The 22752-nt window shown below is 43.3% G+C and overlaps 1 long non-coding RNA gene across 1 annotated transcript in view; it reads right to left on the bottom strand.

Annotated features, from left to right (window-relative positions):
- LOC308235593 overlaps nt 1–22752 on the bottom strand; it is a 73716-nt gene that overhangs the window by 4764 nt on the left and 46200 nt on the right. Inside the window, exon 2 of the long non-coding RNA XR_013959194.1 lies at nt 10000–10083. This is a non-coding gene — a long non-coding RNA (uncharacterized lncRNA). The remainder of the gene's footprint in view (nt 1–9999; nt 10084–22752) is intronic.

The raw sequence follows: 22752 nt of genomic DNA, 5'->3' as shown, positions 1-22752 counted from the left end.
GGCCAAGCGGTGCTCCCTCTGTGGGAGCACACTGACCACCAGGGGGCATCTCCTGCATTGAGCATCTGCCCCCTGGTGGTCAGTGTGCATCATAGCTACCGGTCGTTCCACCATTAGGTCAATTTGCATATTAGCCTTTTATTATATAGGATGAGGTGATATGGCAAAGCCAAAAGGAAGGGTCTAGTTGGCAGGGGAACCAACTATTTGATCAGAGGGTTGGAACTTTCCATGTCCCACCCCAATCTCTGGGGAAGAGGCGTGGACTAGAGGTTGTAGCAATCACCAATGGCCAGTGGTGTAATCAATCAGGAATATGTAATGAAGCCTCCCTAAAAAAGAAAAAAAAGGAAAGAAAGGGCAGGGTTCAGAGAGCTTCTGGGTTGGTGAACACATGGAGGTGCTGGGAGAGTGGCACCCTGGAGGGGGGATGAAAGCTCCACACTTCACCCATGCCTTGTCCTATACATCTCTTCCATCTGGCTGTTCCTGAGTGATACCCTTTTATAATACTCCAGTGATCTAGTAAATAAAATGTTTCTCTTGAGTTCTATGAGCCTCTCCAGCAAATGAATCGAACCAGAGGAAGGGGTATTGGGAACTCTCATTTATACCCAGTTGATCAAAAGTACAGGTAATAATCTGAGTTTGTGACTGTATCAGAGATTGGGGGGCAAGGGACAGTCAAGTAAGAAGCTTAATTGCTATGGAACCCTTACCCTGTGGAATCTGATGTTATCTTAGAGTAAATAGTGTCAGAATTGAGTTGAATTATAGGACATCCAAGTGGTGTTCCAAGAATTGCTTGTTGATGTGGGGAAACCACACACACACACACACACACACACACACTGGCATTGGTACCAGAACTTGCTTAGAGAGAAAGCTAAGTCATTTATGCAGAAAGTGGGCATCTTGAGGCTGTGAAGCTGTGTGAAAGAAAGTTGTCAAGGCAAAGTTGTGAGTGGAAAATGAAACGCTTTAAGAAAGAAGATACGTGGTTACTTAAATTTCATGGCTGCTCAGTGGTGGATCAAACCCCAAATCTGGCCAAGTCAACATTCCTTTGCCTTAAAAATAATGGGATGTGGTGTACTGTTAGGGACTGTATTCTTCATGGTGCCCATTATTCCCTATTCACACCCTGGACTACCTGTCTAGCCCCTTAATCTCCCACAGTCTCCCAGTAATGCACACAGACATGTTCTAGCGATATGGAGCCCCAAACCTCAGTTCCAAAAGGAACAAAGATTAGACCAGCATGGAATAATTTTTTATTGGCTTGTTGGTGGACTTCTTTGGGCTCATCCTTGTTTTTATAGCAAATTCTTTCAACCTGGCTTATAACTATGCAACTACAGTACCTGCTAGAATCAATCAGCCTTCCAAACCCAAACACGTTCATCTTTATCCAAATGTAATTTATCTGAAATGCCATGTTGGTGTGAGCATTATGTATTACTGCATAGGCTTTTATTTTCTTCTTAAATAATGAAACACCCTAATGGAAGCTATTCCCACTAAATAAATTTTAATGAGCACTTATTTGCCCAAATTGTTCTTTCTCTGAATGGCAGAAATTTAATATGAACTTGAATTATCAGAGGCTCTTTGTTATAATGGGCTTTGGGAATAAATCATGCAAAGATGACTTATTTTCCTATATCTTCCTAAGCTGCAAGTGCTGTAGTCACAACTTCCTCTTAAATGCAAAGTGAGTGTCAACATCTTACCTTGCATCTCTACAGGAAAATGTCACATCTGACATCGTGCCCAGGCGTAAGATATTACTGGGGATTGAAGTGAACGAGTAAGAAACTTAATTGCTATGGAAGGGCGTGTATCCCAGACTTTGCTACTACAAATGAAAATTCATGTGTCGGCTACATTTTTTAATCCCATGCATTGAACTCTTTTTTTCTGAGGAAAGAAAGCAATTGGGAAATATTAGTCTGTATCCTGGCAGGCCACAGAGCTTGGGCCTCACTGTGCTCACGGAGCATTAGAGTAGGGCCAGATGCAGAACTTGGAAAAGTGCCTTCCAGAGAAGAGCTCCAGCCGCAGCAGGAGTTATGAGTCAGTGGAGTAGGGAGCCAGATATGTGAGGGCTCCCGTAGACTCCAGAATGCACACCATTCATTGCTTCTCTAGACTTTCTCTCCATCTGAAATCCTGCCAAAGGGAGCCATTGCCATTTCCAAGTTGTTTTATATTAGAAATGACACTAAGAGGGGTCATTTAGTCCAGTTTTAAAAATTTGTGTCACATACCTACTAGAAGCTTCTGGTTATTAAAAAAGCAACAGTGAAAGAGAGTTTCCATTTTTCAAGGAGTTCTGCTCTGGGATGAAAAATGCATCACTAAGTCCAAGACACTTCAGTAAGTATCAGGCAGATTCCTCTTTTTCAACCCAAATAGTGTCAGCTCAGGGATCACCTTCAGTGGGGCAGAAGGCCACCAGAGTTCCTCTGGGCATGGTACAAGAGCATGGATATCAGATGCTGATTGCTTCAACACCCACCAGCTGAGTGGCCTTGACAAAGTTGGTGAATACCCTAAAAACTCTGCTTCCTTATCAGCAAAATGGGCAGAGAACACTGATCTTGTAAGGCGGCCGTGAGGTGCACACACATTCTAGACCACGGGTGGGCAAACTTTTTGACTCGAGGGCCACAATGGGTTCTTAAACTGGACCGGAGGGCCGGAACAAAAGCATGGATGGAGTGTTTGTGTGAACTAATATAAATTCAAAGTAAAGGAGTGGAGGGGAGAGCAAGAGAACCGGATAGAACAGCCGGATCCGGCCCCCGGGCTGTAGTTTGCCCACGGCTGTTCTAGAAAGTCAAGGAATGCTCACTTGACCTCCTCTCCCAGTTCTACCCCATCATAGGACTCCGACCTCCCCACCTTCCTAGCAGTTTTGTCCAAGAGCAGCTCTGTCCACAGAAATGATCCAGTCATTAGAATATGGGATCTCAGAAGATTTGGGGAGTGGAATTATTTAATCCATGTAGAGAGAAAGTGGAGAATATTTTATTAAATGTGATTAAGATTATTTTATAGCCAATAACAGTAACATGCTTTCTCATAATTTAGGCATCCCAATGATTATTCCTAATTTAATAATAATTAGAAAGCATTAAAATAACATTTATAAAACATCTAAAGGTTACAAAGCACTTGTATTTACTTTGTAATGTGATTCTCAGAACAGTCAAGTATTATCAGCAGGACAAGAAGTTTTACCACAAATTTTAAAAATGAGGAAACTGAGGCTCCAAGGATTTATATGGCTTGACCCAGACATATGGAGAGTTATTGAAAAAACATGCTCTGCTTCCAAATCATATCTCCTTGCAGCATGTCATATTGCCTAAATACATGTCTGTAAAAGAGGTCCCACCTTGACTTTTATTCCATATCTGTATTCATACCCAGCATCTCAACTTGAATGTCAAATAGGTAACTCAAACTAGGTCCAAAACTCTATTCATGAACTCTCACCACATGCCTCCCACTCCTTAAAACTTCCTGACTTCATGCAGGCACTGCCATTCAACCAGGTGTTCACACCAGAAGACTTGAGGTCACTCCAACACTTCACCTTTGCCCACCCAGTGGTCTAGCACCATCTCCGTGGACTCCACCTCTTAAATTACTTCTGAATCTGGCCCCACCATCCTAGACAGGACACCATCATCTCTTCCCTCTCATTGCCATGGCCTCCCAGAATTCATTCCTGCCCTGTAATCTGATTCTCCAGAGAACCACCAAAGTCATGTTTTAAAGCACAGGCATAGGAGAAACCAAGATGGCGGCATAGGTAAACACCTGAACTTGCCGCCTCGCACAACAACTTCAAAATTACAACTAAAAGACAAAACGGACATCAGAACCACAGGAAGACTGGCTGAGTGGAAATTCTACAACTAGAAGGAAAGGGAAAAGCACACTGAGACTCAGAGGAACTGCAGGAGGGAGAGGTACCGAGGCGCGCACGCAGAGAGGGCTAGCAACTGAGTATGCGGCTGGCTTTTTCAATCCACAGGGAGAGACAAGCTCCCAATGGCTCTGAACTCCAGTTCCAGGTGAGACTCTGGGAACCCAGACTCATACGGGGAGAACATGGACTGTCTGGCAGTGGGCAGAACTCGAGGGCGGCTTTCTCTCAGAGGTGCTTGCAGCGATTACCACGGGACAGTGATACCCGGGGGCCTCTTAGGGCAGGGCTGACAGGAAGCCATTGCTGTTTGCTCTGCCGTGACACTCCGCCCCATCCAAGCTGTGCACAGAGGCTTTTGCATATAAATGGCCTGGTCCTTTGAATTCTAAACTTACCTAACAAACTGCAGCTGAGTTAGAGAGACCCAGAACATCCAAAAGAAGGCCCAAGGCCAAGCAGCAGCTTGCATTGCTTCACAGCTGGGCCTCATCTGGGCACCTCCAAAACCCAAACAAAGAAGAGGAATCTGAAGATCTCTCTGTAGCTCCTGCCAGGTGGCCTCAGGGAGAAGCTAAATTAGCACCTCCTGGAGACCCAAGCGCCAGTGTACCCAGGGGTCAGAGTGGGACCATCCAGATTACAACTCCTCAGATCCATAAGGGCACACACAGGGGGCAGACTCAGTGAGCACCAAAGCCCCTCTGAAGCAAGTCTTGCCTCATAAGGGTGTCTCCAGCACAGAAGTTCTCCCAGCGTAGACACAGCTGATCCTCACAGCCAATTGGCCTGGAGTTCAATTCTTCCCAGTGATACCAACAACAATCAAGGCTTAACTACAACAAGACTGTGCACACAGCCCACAAAGAGGTGCACCAAGAATGTTCACCTCAGGTAACTGGGGAGGTGGGGAGGCTGAGCCACTGGGCCCTATAGGACACCTAGCACACAAAGCAACTCTATCAACTCAGGGAAGCAGCCAAAATGCGGAGACAAAGAAACAGGTCACAAATGAAAGAAATGGAGGAAAGCAAATAACTGGATATAGAGTTCAAAACCACAGTTATAAGGTTTTTCAAGAATTTTCTAGGAAAGGCTGATAAATTTAGCGAGACCCTCGAGGATATGAAAAATGACCAACTAGAAATTAAGCATAATTTGACTGACTGAAACAAAGAATAATATACAGAGTTCCAACAGCAGACTAAAGGATCGCAAGAATCAAGTCAAAGATTTGAAATACAAAGAAGCAAAAAAAACACCCAACCAGAAAAGCAAAAAGAAAAAAGAATCCAAAAATATGAAGATAGTGTAAGGAGACTCTTGGACAACTTCAAGCGTACCAACATCCAAATTATTTATTGGGGTGCCAGAAGAAGAGAGAGAGCAAGATACTGAAAACCTATTTGAAGAAATAATAACAGAAAACTTCCCCCACCTGGTGAAAGAAATAAACTTACAAGTCCAGGAAGTGCACAGAACCCCAAACAAAAGGAATCCAAAGAGGACCACACCAAGACACATCATAATTAAAATGCCAAGAGCAAAAGACAAAGAGAGAATCTTAAAAGCAGCAAGAGAAAAACAGTTAGTTACCTACAAGCACCCATACAATTGTCAGCTGATTTCTCAACAGAAACTATGCAGGCCATATGGGAGTGGCAAGAAATATTCAAAGTGATGAATAGCAAGAACCTACAACCAAGATTACTCTACCCAGCAAAGCTATCATTCAGAATTGAAGGGCAGATAAAGAGCTTCACAGATAAGAAAAAGCTAAAGGAGTTCATCACCACCAAACCAGTATTATATGAAATGCTGAAAGGTATTCTTTAAGAAGAGGAAGAAGAAGAAAAAGGTAAAGATAAAAATTATGATCAACAAATACATATCTATCAACAAGTGAATCTAAAAATCAAGTGAATAAAAAATCTGATGAACAGAATAATCTGGTGAATATAATAGAATCAGGGGCATTGAAAGGGAGTGGACTGACAATCATCCGGGGGAAAGGGGTCTGGGGGGTGCAGGAAGAGACTGGACAAAAATCATACACCTATGGATGAGGACAGTGAGAGGGGGGGTTCAGGGCATGAGATGGGATAGGGTAGGAACTGGGTGGAGGGGAGCTATGGGGGGTGGGGAAGAGGAACAACTATAATAATATGAACAATAAAGATTTTTTAAAAAATAAAGCACAGGCATAGATCCATCCCTTCTTTACCTAAATCCTGCTTTCTCAGGCTTCTTAGAACACAGTCAAATCTTCCATGAGTGAGCCATCACCAGCTGCTTTGAGCTTATCTATTCTCACTCTCTGTCTTCCCCACAACTACACAGACTCTCTCAGTTCCAGGCAGACAAATCACTTCCCATCTCTGGACATGCCCATAAGACACTCTCTGGATGATGTGTCCATGCTGCTCACTATAACTGCTTCCCTCCTGCTGTCCCTCAAGAATTCTTCTGAAGACCTTCTCTTCCTGGTGCCCTTTTCTCAACTCTCCGTTTTCTCCATATGGTAGACAGAACAATGGCCTGCTTGCAGATGTCTGCATCCTACTCCCTGAAACCTGTGACTATGTGACCTTACATGGCAAAATCCAAGGAATGGGGGCAGCTACTAGGTAAGATAAAATTCTCCCTTCAAGCCCCCAGGAGGAACACAGCCTGGCCAGAAGACCTTGAGACCCATTTCAGACTTCTGACCTTCAGTGCTGTAGATGTGTTTTGTTTAAGCCATGGGTGGGGAAACTTTTTTCTGCCAAGGTCCACTTGGATATTTATAACGTCATTCACAGGACATACAAAATTATCGACTTAAAAATTAGCCTGCTGTACTTGGTCAAACATTTCATTAACTCATTTCTAATGCCTTGGCAGGGCCAGACCCCAAATGATTTCACAGGGATTACAAGGCGAGAAATACTGGTGATAGCAAACTAATATCCTTCAACTCCCAGGTCCTTTTGGCCTCCCTTGTCTTGTGTTTACATGACATTGCATACTTCTCCTGGCTGCACATAGATCTCTGGCAAGTACTTACTTGGAATATTTGGTTTAACGCTTGTTCTCCTAATCAGAGTGTGGCGCCCCTCACGTCATCTCTTTAGACTACCACTGGATCCCCAGCTTCTATCTAGCACAGGACTTGGCCCAAGAAAGAATTCATTGATTCAAAGAAAAAGTTCACAGAGCATTGTTGTGGCAGGGGAAGCGCTGTGTATTAGTAAAATAATGGAAATAGGCTATTTTCAAAGAAAGGGGCAAGTTACTGGCAGCGTGTATTGATCAGGTGGAGGAGGTCTCCCAGCGCTAGCCCACCACATCTCCAAGCTGACGCAGGGTAAATGCTGCTGAGCAGGGTATGGCTGCGACCTCTCCAGCAAGCTTCAGAGTTTGTAGAGCAAGGGACTGAGGGGTCAGGTGCTTCTGAGGGCAGAGGACTCAGAGACCTGGCTCCTGGGTTGCTCTATTCTGAGAGGAGTCTTCTACCAGGCAGAAGGGACCTGGACCTGCTCTGGAGTGCAGAGGTCTCAGAAACAGACAGTGTCTCCTTGTGGGAAAAGAGGAGTATTTTCGAGTGCCTACCATTTACTCATAGTTTACTCGCCAGTGTAAAACACACACACACACACACACACACACACACACACACACACACACACAGCTTCTTTAGGATGTAACAGATGAGACTTCCCAGTGAGGAAGAACTCTAGTGCAGTGTTAGGGAGGATCCATTTCTAAGTAACTCATGTGATGTCCAATTCTGGCTCTTTCATTTCTAGTGAAGGGACCAGAATCAGATCCCTAAATCTCTTTCCTCATCTGCAATGAGTTTGTAATGCTCCTCTCATCACATTGTTCCCATGTGCCAAGGATCAAACAACACGCAGCTTAGATGCCTGGTGCACATCACGTGCTCAGTAACAGTAGGAATTACTCTTTTCTGAGGGAGAGAAGGATGATACATTTAATTGGGCACTGTTGTAAGCTGTGCACTTTCTCAGGAGCATTCACAATCACCACCTCGCTGGATCCACACCACACCCCTGAGGTAGGTGGCATCCTCCCGACCTTGCAGGTGAGGCGTCTGGCTCATGGAGGTGTGGGGTGTGCCCAGGACCACACAGTGTGTAAATGGCAGAATGTCTGATCATTCTAAAGCCAGAGTGGCCTCCTGAAGGGGGTTAGGCTGTTCTTTTACCAGGGAAAGGAACAATCAATACCTCTGTGGGATTACTGCTAGAGAGAATCCTGATGTGAGCTTTCTGGGAAAAAGAAATTGGCAAAGCTCACTGTCAACAATCAGAAGACGATCAACAGGAGGAAAGTACTCTGAGGAAGCATTTTTAAAAATATCTTCTTTGAAACAGAGCTGATTTCCCTAGACCGACGCAGAGCGAAATTCATATAATTATGCATGCACCCCTGCCATCTTCTATATTTTTAGACAGTGCATTTTTAAAGAAAAAAGACAGAGGCACCATTATTCACATTTTAGCAAGCTGAAAAACCTCTCTCCCCCTTGCTTCTCTGTTACAGTTATCAGCACAGCATGCTATGATGAATTTTGGGAGTGGGTTAACATGTATCTAAAAAAAAAAGTGGAAGAAATGTTTACTGTTTCTTGGTGCTTGTTAATGTGAAAATATAATCAATTGCTTCCTGATTCTTTGCTCCAGCAAAGAGTAGGAACATGAACTCACAGGGGCAGACGTGCATGGACATCATTGCCTACTGTTTTCTGCCTGATACCACCTGGACAGCCAACTCCTCTTCCCAAGGCCCATGTCGATGCTATGTCTCCAAAGAGGGAAAACTACATCTCACTATCCCTTTGCCTAGACTTTCTTGGAACTGTTGGGGTGAATATGTGGAGTGGTTGGAGGGGACCAGTCATGCTGGGGACATGGTAGGGTCCTAGATTTCATGTAACTGTGTGTGCCCACCACAGACTGGGCTAAGGACACATGTTCATTCACATGTGTTGAACTCATTGTTTCCTTCCATCACCTCGTCGAAAGCCCCAGAGTGGTAAACACCTTTCTTCCAAACTCCCAGAAACCCTTAGACACACTGCCAGCTGTGTTTGGAACTGTCCAGCAGGCAGAAGCAAACTTTTGTACATTGTGAAGCGTTAACCTGTTGGATACTCGTTCCTGGGGAATGAGATGGAGGTGGTCTGTGCCTTCTTGCCAGGGAAATTCAGGGCCCCGGGCCCAGCCAGCCTCAGCGGGATCATGAGGCCAGTGACAAAGGACCTGTGTGAGGCAACCTTAGAGATGCAGGAGGGTGACCAGAAACCAAGCTTTACCCACGGGACTCAATGAGGCAAAGGGTGTAAAACAAATTGTACAATATAATCTCATTCAAACAATAAACATATATTTTGAAACAACACCAGAAGGAAATGTATGAAATTTCAAATTTTTGAGTTTTTGTTTTTTTTTCTCACCTCACTACTAAATACAGGTGATTTTCTTGTGTGTGTATGTTTGTGATGCAGACCTATGTTTTCCCAAACTTTCTGCATTAAGTGGTCAAAATGAGGGGGAAAAATCTGTTTTAAAAAATTGCAAATGATCCACATCGGCCTCTGAGTTGGAGCCAAGTGAGTCCAATAAACACAGAGTCATTCCCCAGGCTCCCCTGTGCCCCCCTGTTGGCTTCACTGTAACCAAGGAAATGGAGCTTTAAAATGTGCGCATCATCAAGCACTTAGTCGTCGGACCGCAGAGCGTTCAGGGATGTGGGTGTAAGTGACTGCCTTGTCAGAGCAGCCTGGGAAGCAGACGCAGCTTCCTTTCGCCTTGTCTCCACTCTCACCCTCCTCGAGTAGGGTGGCTGTCCTTGCACCACCCATGCTCATGGAGGTCCAGGAAGAGAAAAACTATGCACCAAGGTCCATAGCAAATGAATGGGGACTTGGGGGAATTGGCCTGATTACATGCCAACAGGTCTGATGCAGAACGAGAGCCACACTTCGGACAAGGCAAGTGCGGCTCTAATCCCAGCTTGGCAACCATTTAGCCTTTGGGCAAGTTACTTAGTCTCACCTGGCCTTGCGTTCCTCATCTTTCCCGGGGTCCTTAGGCATTGGTGAAATTGTGCAGAACACGGATTCCTCCTCAGAGCAGGAACTGGAAACAAAATGACAGCTGTGACTCAGAAACACAAGCAAACCATCTTAGCTCGGTAAATGTGGAATGGAAATAAAGCGTGTGCCTTTATTTCTCCTTAAAATGAAAGAAAACCAAGACACCCCACCCTCTCACACTCCAGGTACAATTGTACAACATCCTTTGATGTTTCCAAGTAAAGCCAGAATGTCAGAATCTTCTACGCCTCTGTTGTCGGGCTTGGTACCCACAAAACACACGTGGCTGTTGAAACGTGGCTCGTCTGAACTGAGATGCACTGGAATGTAAAACACACCCCATTCCAAGGATTTGGCATGAATAAATATATAACATGTCATTCACATTTTGCATTGGATAGATGTTAAACTTACATTACACTGAGTGGCCAGATTATTATGACCACCTGACGTTTGTAGGCAAATTAGCCGTGCACTGCATCGTATGGGATATGGAAGCCAAAGGCCTGTTCGAACACCTTTGCTGTCTGCAGTTACCAAGATAAAATGTCTCCAATTCACACAGGAACACAAGGATTGGACAGTTGAGCATTGGAAAAAAGTCGTGGTCTGATGAATCACGTTTCCAGTTGCATCATGCAGATGGCAGAGTGAGAATTTCACGGAAACAGCATGAAAGCATGCACCCAACATGCATGAGTACAACCCTTCAAGCTGATGGGGGCAGTGTTATGGTTTGGGGCATGTTTTCCTGGCATGATTTGGGCCCTTTAATTCGTATGGAACAACGTCTGAATAGCACAACATACCTAAGTATCGTTGCTGATCAAGTTCATCCTGTCAGGTTGATGTTGTATCCCAATGGAGATGGCTTCTTCCAACAAGACAATGTGCCATGCCACGGTGCTCGTATTGTGCAGGAGTGATTTCAAGAACATGAGGGAAACTTTACCTTGCTTAGGTGGCCCCCACAACCACCAGATCTCAATCCAATTGAGCATTTGTGGGACGAAGTTAAAAGAGCCATCAGGCAGCTGGTTCCATAACCATCAAATCTCACAGAACTGGACAGTGCTATTCATCAGACATGGTGTCAGATTCCTCGCATCACCTTTCAACATCTCGTGGAGTCAATGCCAAGAAGAATCGCCGCAGTATTGAAGGCAAAAGGTGGCCCAACGAAGTACTGATGGGGTGGTCATAATAATCTGGCCACTCAGTGTATATTGGTCATCATGATTGAAATGTATCATTAAAAACATTTTCCCCTGTTACTTTTACTGTGCTATACTTGAAAATTTTAAATCATTCACGTGGCTGGCATTATGCTTCTCGTATACAGTGTTGATCAAGATTTCCTTTCTGGAGATAGTCTCTCTGTCTGTAAGGTCTTTCATCCACTGCCTACGTGATGAGAGAACTATGTGAGGTGCATTGCAACAGGGAGGTAGGGTTGAAGTAGTCTACCACCCTAGTCCTCACTGGGTTATGGCTGGCTGTGATTTAATCCACTTTATCTTCTTCCTTCCCTCCTTCTGCCTCTTATTCCTTGCTCATTCCTCCTTTTCCTTTTCTGTAAAATCTCCTTCACCAAAGCGGCCAGCCATTGCTGAGCTTTAATAAGAGTGAAGTGTGGGCCAGATAATTAGCTACTGTTATACTTCACTCATCATTAGCAACTGATTTACTGGGAAAGCTTTACTCCAGGAAAAATCATTACCTGCCAGTGTGATGTGACCCGTACTCAGGTTTTGCCGTCCAGAATACTTCCAATGTGCTTTAAGTAACAGTGCTCTGATTTTTCTTTGCAAAACAGATCAATACCTTTGTTTGTGTCAGTCACAGTGCCCTACCCTCTTCCCCTCCCTACTGGGCATTCAGGACAACCTGATGCCCTTTCCCAGAGCTTGAGTCTCAAAAGGAATGGCACACCTTAGGAATGGAGGTGTAATTAGGCCATGTGGATATCAGTCTCCTGCTACTGGATTCTTAGAGCTATCATGATACTGTACCTGATTGATTTCCAATTCTTATTTCAATCTAATGAGCTACCCAGTAGTCTTGAAATAACTTCCTTTTGCATTTAAGCTACAAAGAATCATTTTCTTTTTAAATATATATATATACATATATATATATATATATATATATATATATATATATATTGTTTTATTGATTTCAGAGAGGAAGGGAGAGGGAGAGATAGTAACATCGATGATGAGAATCATTGATCAGCTGCCTCCTGCATGCCCCCTACTGGGGATCAAGCCTGCAACCCAGGCATGTGCCCTGACCGAGAATGGAACCATGACTTCCTGGTTCATAGGTCTACTCTCAACCTCTGAGCCACACCAGCTGAGCCAGAGTCATTTCCTATTCTTCAAAGCCACAGCCCTCTTTGTTATTATCCTGATTTTGCAAAACTGTGAAATACTGTAAAAAGTATTTAAGGACCTTTGTCCCTGACTGCAAATATTAGTGTCAACAGGAATAAGAAAGAATAAATTGTTGAAATATAGCCCTCAACGTTGTCTTTGTAAAAACTACAATGAACCTGATGCCAGGCTAGCTCAATTGAGCACAGAGCTGAGTCCCACCAGTGCCTGGCAGACCTAACCTCCATGCCATAGGGTGGAGTTCTGGAAACTGAGAGCTAAGGGAATGGATGGCCTGGATTTCCCCAACCTTTCGGTACAGTGAGTCCTCAAGCAAAATAAGTTATCGACATCAAAACTTGATTTTATAAAGGACAGCTTAAAAAGAAAGAAACATCAATTGAGCTACCAGCTGTTAAGTGTATATGCATTTTTGGAACACCCTGTATATGAAACTTTAATTATTCTTTGTTATTCAAGCAGAATACTGGGGGTTTCACCTGGTTAATTGAGGTTTGAGGTAAAGGAGGGCTTTCTTTTCTCCCCAAAGTTGCCCAACTTTCCTCGTTATGAGGGTTTAAAGACTTGGTCATGATCCCTCACTAATGCTAATTGTTACTCAATACAAATCTCTATAGCATTTTATGATGGGAACAGGAGAGTTAATATAAGTAACTAACAAGTTTTGCAGCTGTGAGCAGTGAGCTTACTATTAATAAAATGCCTTGCATTTGCAAAATAAGTTATCAAGAAATTGGTTGTTTCTTCATGAACTCTACACTTGTAAATGTTGTATTTATTAGAGAGGATGCTGCCAACGAGGGAGAAAGGAGTCAGGGATAGATATAACTGTCTTGATGTATGTAACCAAGGGAAGTAATATTCATTTATACAAAATTGCTTATTGATTGCATCCTGAGTTTTAGACACTGAACTAAGGTTTTTCATTTATTATTTTTAATTCATTTATTTACAACAACCCTAAAATTAGATATCATTATCCCAGTTTTACAAATAAGAAGGCTGAAACCAAAATAAGTAATCTGACTAAGGTCACCCAGTTAAGAAATGGCAAATCAAGGTTTTAAACTCCCAACAAAATCTGATTTCAAATCCTAGTTCACTTTATCACAACTTCCCGTTACATTGCTATTGTTGCTGTTCAAGAAAATAAAATTTAGTCAATTTAAAAAACACCTTAACTTTGGCTAAACATGTTTCTTAGGTTAGCCTTCAATGAAATGTGAACGGAGTTAAAGAAACAGGCCCCTCCCTTATCAAGGAAAGGGACACTAAGCCAACAAACAAGTGGTATGTTAGGTACCATCTCCTTTTGGCACAGACACCACACACTTGTCTTATTCTCCCAGGTTTTGCTGCCTAAAGTTTCTGGATCTAGGGACACTGTCTCCTTAAGGCATACTGTGACTTACTGGCTGTCCTTCCTCACAGTAGGTCTGAACAAACTCTGCCTCTACGTTCATTCTGCGATGTTTCTCCCTGAGGTGAGCTAAAGTTGAAAGAAACTTACTGGCCAGGCTGACGTGGCTCAGCAGTTGAGTGTTGACTTATGAACCAGGAGATCATGGTTTGATTCCTGGTCAGGGCACATGCCTGGGTTGCAGGCTCCATCTCTAGTGTGGGGCATGCAGGAGGCAGCCGATCAATGATTTGATGTTTCTATCTCCCTCTCCCTTCCTCTCTGAAATAAATAAAAATATATCCAAAAAAAGGAAGGGAAGGAGGGAGGGAGGGAAGAAGGGAGGGAGGGAGGGAGGGAGGGAGGGAGGGAGGGAGGGAGGGAGGGAGGGAGGGAGGGAAGGAGGGAGGCAGGGAGGGAGGGAGGGAAGGAAGGAGGGAGGCAGGGAGGGAGGGAGAGAGGGAAGGAGGGAAGCAGGGAGGGAGGGAGGGAGGGAGGGAGGGAGGAAGGGAGGCAGGCAGGGAGGGAGGAAACTTACTGATTCTACAGGCTACCACCATCCTGCAGTCCCAAGTTTCTAAACTTTTCATGACTGAATCCCATCCTTTGACATACTTCAACAACTATATAACTTTATTATTCTCTGGCTCTTCATACAGGATAAACCACTTCTCAAAGTCACTCATTTGTGACTGTCAACCAAACACCTAAAATAATTTAAAATACAAGATAAGGTTATACAATATTACCTTAAAAGTCATGGATGGATTTATCAACTCCAAGGCTGGCCATTGCTGGCTTTGCCTACTGTCCCAGAATCTTTCTGAGGTTAGTTTGTGATATTGTATCTGAGACTATCCATAGGGATGCAACCACTGCTCTTCGAGTCCACTCCCATTTCTACAACTCTGGATTACAAAAGGAGAAAGCTGGCAGAATTCATTTCTTCCTCACTATTTTCGTAAGGTGAAAATCTCCATTCTCAAGCCAGCAATAGGAGGTCTACCACATACTACTTGTCTTAAGTCTTGGATGCTTACAGAGAAAGGGTGGGGAGGAAACATGGATTTCAGCCCTAGCCGTTGCTCAGTGGTTAGAGCGCCAGCCGGAGGACCAAAGGATCTAGGGTTTGATTTTATCAAGGGCATGTATCTGGGTTGCAGGTATGATCCCCAACCCAGGTCAGGGCTGGTTCGAAAGGCAAACAATCCATGTGTCTCTCTCACATCAGTCTCTCTCTCTCTCTCTCTCTCTCTCACTCTCTCTCTCTCTCTCTCTCTCTCTCTCTCTCTTTCTCTCTCTCTTTCCCTCTCCCTTCCACTCTCTCTAAAAATCAATGGAAAAAATGCCCTCAGGTGAGGATTAACAACAAGAAAACGTTGCTTTGGCTTTATTTTAAAAAATGGATTTCACAGAAAAGTTTGTGTATGATCATGGAGGGGGATAAGAAAGGCAAAAGTATAAAGGTTTGAGTCAAAGAGTAGAATAAGTTATCTTTATCAGTGATAGTCTCTCTTCTTCTGAACCTTTTATTTTTTATTTTTTATAGGGAAATATTTTCTGAAACTACAATACATATTATGCTATGCCCCATGGTAGTCTATATCTCTTCCAGTTCTGTGAATCTGATAAAATTGAAAATTTAAATCTGTTTCTAAAGGAAGCACTGAGCACTACGCTGAAATATCAAGCCTATGACATATATAGTTCTGCAACTAGATATGCCATTTAAAATCTTCCAGCAAGAAATTCCAAAAGCCCAATGAATTCAGCCCTAGACATCTCACAGTTTATTTGGAAAATAACCCTTTGACTGGCAGTTGAAAAGGAAGAACATGGAAGCCCCGTGGTTAAATGGAGGGAAACATGAGGTGGTTCTACAGTGGAGGCCAGCTGCGGGGAGCAGATGTTCTGAAAATTCCTAAGCCAGATAACCTCTACCCCTTTTTGCTTCGTGGACAGTAAATAAAGACGACAATCTGGATCCCAACCCTTGCTCTTCCCGTTGCTAGCTTTGTGACCTCGACAGGATGTTTAACTTCTCTAACAATCGGTTTCATCAGCTATAAAAATGAGCGTAATTATATTTGCCTCATAGGACCATTGTTAGGATTGAGCAAGGTGATGCATATAAATGAACTAGCTTAGTCCCTGGCATGATAGGTGCTTAATGAATATTAGATTATTTTCTTCTTAATTTGGGAATATCTAACATTTCTGTTTGAAAAAGAGCCCTGACTTTAACTACAATTATCATTGCAACCAACTTGTGAGTTGAGATGAGAGCTCAGATGAAAACTCCAATCACACTTCTCATCACACACTCATTGGGTTTGAAACCAGCAGCCAGTCAGATGTGGAATTTTAATTTTCTGAGATTCAGTCGTGAGGAGTTGTTTTTCCCTGACAGGATTGTGTGAGTAGGAAATAAACTCTGTACAACACCTGACACTAAACTAGCATTGACACTGTGCCTGTGAGTGTGGAGGTGTGTCTCGTTGGAGAGATTGTTGCCAGCTGCTGAAGCTATCCTCTTAAATTAAATTCTAGAATCATTATTATTTTGTCTCTTATACTTAGATCTACAGTCCACCTGGTATTGATTTTTGTTTATGGTATGAAAAAGGGAATGTATAATAACTATGGATTATAACATAAAACCAGCAAGGATACTCAAGATGAGCTTATTCTACAGTAGCTTCTTCTTGATGCCTGGGACACTCTCATGACCTTGACCCTACAAAATTACTGGGGTTACATTGCACTCTGTTTTTCTTCCTTCCTGCTGCTTGTCTCATCTTCTCCTTCCCACTCTTTGCTGTATGAGCTGACACATCCACTAAGGAAAGAGGCTGCCTATCTGTCTTCCTAAAGCCTATCTATATATATATAAAACCCAAATATGCAAATAGACTGAACGGTGGAGCAGCCAAACAACTGGTCACCATGATGTGTGCTGACGACCGGGGGCGTGTGTGGAATAAGGTGGGTGTTGGCCACAGCAGGATGGTGGAGCAGGTGAGCAGGGATGCCAGACCAAGCTGGGCACCAGTTGCTGTCACCAGGGGGCGAGCCTCTGGTGGTTACTGAAAATTCTTTGCTCTCGCGTGCCGCGGTCCTACCAGGCACTCGCACCTATTGCTGGCACCAGCCCAGCTTGCACCTGCTGCCAGCGCCTGGTGCTGGCCCCAATAGCCGGCAGGTGGGGGGTCAGGGGCTGCAGACAGGGGACCAGGGGCCACAGCAGGAGGGGCTTGGCAGGGGCATGGAGGATGGGCCGAGAGCTGCCCCTGTGCCCACCACAGCCTTATGGCCCACAATTCCTTTCAAGGTGCACGAATTCGTGCACTGGGCTCCTAATACTTTATAAAGGATGCTCTTGGAGAATCCCTAAAAGGAATGTAAGTGGAAAATCACAGGAGGAAGAGCCACACTCCCTACCCCTCTTCCTAACCTTCTGTTTTTATAGGCTTGGCAGGGAAGGAGACAGCCTAGAGCAGTGGTCAGCAAACTCATTAGTCAACAGAGCGGCAAAGCCGCGGTTTGCCGACCACTGGCCTAGAGACTTCTATGAGGATCTGGGCTCTGATTACAGTTTAGTCTATTATGCCTTTTTCCCCTAAGCTTTGGGTCCCAGTTCTCAATTCTTAGGCAACCAGACAAGATCCAGAGATCAACTTCCCATCATACTGAGGTGGACATTCAGGGGAGAGAGGGCAATACAAAGAGGGAGCTGGGGTCCAAACATATATGGTGGCCATTTGATGATTTTATCTGCTCACATGCTTAGACAAATAAGGAAGGACAGCGCCCCCTGCAGTACAGAGTCCCTGGTGCCCAGGAGGACATCAGCGACTCGGACTGTGACATTCAGAGTGCACGTCTTATAAGAGGCTCTCCGTTACCCCGAAAATGAAAAAAATTCTCACAGCTGAGCAGCTGGTGATAATGTTCATTAAAAAAACAGCTAAAGCAGTCTGTGTGTTATCAAAGAGCCACATGGCACCTGGAAAAATAGCATTTTGATATTTTAGGGGGAAAAAATAAAACAAAAGTTAAAAGGAAAAAGAACTCTTCTATCTCAAAAGACACAGATTTCTCAATTCTGAGAATGTGAATTACAGCCAATTTATAAAGTCCTTTGAAATTAACAGGTTATATTAGCAAAGCTGAGACATTCTTATCTAAAAGTGAGCAAGAACAGCCTCATTACAATGGAAAAACAAAACCAAAAAAAAACCTCTAAAGAAAGCTGTGGTCCGAGACAAAGAAAAACCAAGGTCTTTGCATAATATTGTTCCAGAATGAGCTCATTATATGAACTTGGAATTGGGGCCAACAAGTCAGATTTTCTTCAGTTGCACAACATGTAAGTGGGGAATTTAGAGCTGTGGGTGCCCAGGATGTTTGCTAAGAAGCAGGAAAAGTTCAGGCATAAGAAATAAGAATAATGGAGACATACAGAGAGAAGTATAGTGGGGATGGAGGTGGACAAAGAAAAAGATCTCAGGGTCTCTCTGGTTTCTGATTTCATCCCTTCTGAAGTTCAGTTGCCTTTTATTCTGTGTGTGATAAGGTACACATTGATTTCAGAGCCACCTTTTTAATGAGCTGCCTGGCATTGGATATTCTTACTTTCCACCAAGAATTCTAACTATCTACAGCAAGTCTTGGGAAATTAGCCAATAAATAGAGAGGCTGTTTCTAGGTACAGAACTCTGACATAAGACAGCGCTTCACCGACGACCCGCCCTCTGTCGCAAGGGTGCTGACAAATTGCACTGAGTTCTTGAATATTGAGTTATAAACCGAGAAGCACATCAGACTGGATGTGTTTTGCCCTTGGAGGGAGTCAAAGATAGACTTGAGCTGCATCTTGAAGCAGGTGGGATGTGTGATTTAACTACTCCATCACACCAAAGAAGTCTTGTAACCTGGAGCCAGCAGGACAGTCCTGGTTTAAAATATCACGCTAACATCAGCCTAGATATGGCCACAGTGCTCCCCAAAAATGTATGTTCCTCCTTACTCAGGGTAGCAGAACTAAAACTTTTTCCAGACTCTAGCTTATCGGTGGTCCAGTGATGAGGAGATTTTAATACATGTGTCACAGGCCCAAAGGGACAATTGCTTTTGTTGTTGTTGTTAATCCTCATCCGACGATATTTTTCCATTAATTTTTAGGGAGAGTGGAAGAGAGAGGGAAAGAGAGAGAAACATCTATGTGAGAGAAACACATCGATTGGTTGCCTCCTGCAGGAGCCCCGACCAGGGCCTGGCGGGGGAGGAGCCTGCAACCGAGATACATGCCCTTGACCAGAATCAAACCAGGGACCCTTGGTCCGCAGGCCAACACTCTATCCAAGGAGCCAAACTGGCTAGGGTGGGACAATAGCTTTTCATCTGAATTCATAAAGCCCTAATGATGTTAACATCAAGGACCATATTGTTAATGCCGTGAAATATAAGTAAAAAATTTTAAGTCGCTTACATTTTTCTAATTATATGACCATGAGTAAATTGCTTAAATCCTCTACGTCTCTATGTACTTATGATTATTGCGAATATTAAATAAATTTTCCAATATAAAGTGCTTAGTATAGTGCCTGGCACACCGGTTATTATTATTTTTACTAGAAGTACATTGCTGCTCCCACCATTGTCTTAATTTCAGATGAACTCTCTTTTGTCCAAATATTTGAGACCCCACCCTGGCCATTAGAGATTCATCACTTTGGGTTGTCAAATAATCTCTACTGAAAGGCAGAAAGTTCTAGTAGGAAACATGAAATAATACCTAGTGGTCATTCCAACCTTTCATGAAATAGTTTTCAATGTAGATTCTTTCCTCCTAATATGTTTGAATGGTTAATGTCATCTAACCATCTGACTCCTAAGAGAGGTACAGATTAGGAGGACTGACATGGGAATGGGTTGATGTTACAAGGCTCCCTAATTCTCTATACTCACCAGACAAATGAGCTGGTCTCATTAGATACTCAGACTCCAGAATCTTAGAACATGTGCCTTCTATGAGGTATATGGGTTTTTTCTGCCATCTAGTGGTGTCGTTGCGGACAACAGTCTTGATGGGAGCAAAGAAGGCATTTGTACCACACTGGACAGTGCATAAGAACCTCACTGGCCTCTGTAGGCTTGATTTCTTCAGGTACCTCATATAAGTGGAATCATGGCTTCACAGGTGTGAAACGGTGTCCACACTCATCAAATTTTATACATGAAATATTTTTGTATATCAATTACACGTTATAAAGCCATTAAAACAACACAACTCACTGGCTCCCAGGCATCTTCTTCAGCTTACACTTTCCAGGGGCTGCACCTGAGATCCACAATGAGGCAGGAAGGAAATCAGAGGCTTGGATCTGCAGGGAGGATCAAGCCCCAACCTGGCTATTTGAAGACTAGTAGCTTAGCCACTGATTCTCTGGGTGGCCTCAGTCCGGTCACTTCTCTCTTCAACGTATTTTCTCATCTATCAGATGAATCACACTGGCTGGTCCCTGCTAGCTCTAATATTCTAGTATTTTGTTGTCCTTCAGATTGTAACTCTTTGTTTAAAGACACATATATAGAGAAATTATAATATTTAGACAATTAACTAATTTACTAGGACACCTTTTTCATCTCATGGCACACATAAACTAATTACTGAAATTCTGCGGCACACCAAAAAATATATTTTTGCTGATTTGACAGAAATATAGATTTAGTTTCTATTCATTCACGCTCTGATGGCTAGTGTTGTGTTGGCTGCTGTCATTTTTTTTAATTGACAATCTAAGGGAAAAGAGATCAGTGCCCGAGCAAATAGATACTGCATGTTTTAAAAATTCTTGTGGCACACCAGTTGAAAATCGCTGCTTTAGGGCAACAGTGATAAGGTGGCTAAGTATAATGTTTCTGACATCATCTTCCTCTTGGGGAAGCTCTTCCTTCTTAATTGCCTTGCAAAGTCTGTGTGACTTGTTGATTCATTTACTCTAAAGTCCATAAGTTACATGCAAACAACAGTGAGCAAGTGGTTTGTTCCTAATACTCAGATATTTCTTGATGGATGCCATAAATGCTTTACTCACAGTAATACACAGTTATTTATTCATTTGTTGGATTTATTTCATCCAGAATTTTGTCATGACACAGCACTGGTTTAATCCCTCCCAAACAGGACTACCATATATTCTTTAACATTCTACCTGCTTCTAAAATCTCTCCTTTCCCTTCATCATTATTCTATCCAATATTTAAGATAGAGGAATCTGGAAAAAAAAATTGACTCCCTGCATATCCCACTAGCTTCCCATGGCCACCATCATCCAGTCCAAACCTGCAGCATGCCACCAAAGCATCCTTTGATTGGGCCTCTCAGGGACACCTGTTTATTGCTTCCTTGGCATCCCCACCCCCACCAGCTGCAGCACCCTGTATTTTCTTTTGGAAAATTACTGCTATTGCTCGAGTAGTCTTGACCTGCCTTCCAAGAACAGAGTGACTCTATTGCCTTAGGTCATTCAAATGACTACTCGCCTGGCCACAGTGATTGATTCAGGGGTGGACATATGATCCAGCCTAAGTCAACGAGATTTCTGTGGAGACTTCTAAGAATTAGACTCCATCTAATCCCTTCTGGATGCAAGCTGGACATAGGTAGCCAAAGAAATTGATGGATTCATCTTGGAATCACAGGGGAGAGTCCTAGAAATTGAAGTGACCATCAAGAAAGAAGAGCAATGACTAATCATCCCAGAGATGCAAATCAAAACAACAATGAGGTACCATCTCACACCTGTCAGAATGGCTATCATCAACAAATCAACAAGTGCTGGTGAGAATGCGGAGAAAAAGGAACCCTCGTGCATAGCTGGTGGGAATGCAGACTGGTGCAGCCACTGTGGAGAACAGTATGGAGTTTCCTCAAAAAGTTAAAAATGGAACTCCCATTTGACCCAGTAATCCCACTTCTAGGAATATATCCCAAGAAATGAGAAACACCAATCAGAAAGGATATATGCACTTCTATGTTCATAGCAGCACAATTTACAACAGCTAAGATTTGGAAACAGCCTAAGTGCCCATCAGCAGATGAGTGTATTAAAAAACTGTGGTACATCTACACAATGGAATACTATGCTGCTGTAAAAAAAAAAAAGGAACTTTTACCATTTGCAACAGCATGGATGGAACTGGAGAGCATTATGCTAAGCAAAATAAGCCAGTCGGAGAAAGATAAATATCACATAATCTCACTCATATGTGGGATATAATGATCAACATAATTTGATGAACAAGAATAGATCCAGAGACAAATGGGCACAGGGATGAGGGTTAGAGAGCAACCAAAGGACTTGTATGCATGCATATTAGCATAACCAATGGACACAGACACTGGGACGGGGGGGGGGGGGGGGGGGCTTGCCCGGGGTGGGAATGGCTGGCGAGGTGGGTGTCAATTGGGGAAAAAGGAGACATATGTAAAACTTTAGACAATAAAAGAAAAAAAAAGAAATAGAGAAAAAAGTGAATCCTGATCACATCATTGGAGCCCTGAATCAAGCCTCACCTGAAGCTAGCATTGCTTTTTTCCTCTATTAACCAATAAAGCTCATTTATTTAAGGCAGGTTGAATTGGGTTTTCTGTATTTTGAAATTATAGTAATAATAATAATGATAAGGAAAACATATAGGCCCCCATGCAAACTTTACATATATTTTGCATTAGTCCTCATAGATTCTTGTCTTCTGATATTACAAGACTAAAGAAGAATAATCGGACTGAAGGGACAGTGTAGATGAAGGCCTAGCAGCTTTCATCAGATTCTGGGGGTGCTGACTTGGTCATTAATAATTGGACCTGAGCCTGGGGGAGAAGACAGAGGCAAGGGTGACTCCAAGGGGA

The sequence above is a fragment of the Plecotus auritus genome (assembly GCF_963455305.1).
Source record: "Plecotus auritus genome assembly, chromosome: 10".
Lineage (NCBI taxonomy): Eukaryota > Metazoa > Chordata > Mammalia > Chiroptera > Vespertilionidae > Plecotus > Plecotus auritus.
Note: the sequence above shows the minus strand (reverse complement) of the source record. Positions and strands in the feature narration are given on the sequence as shown.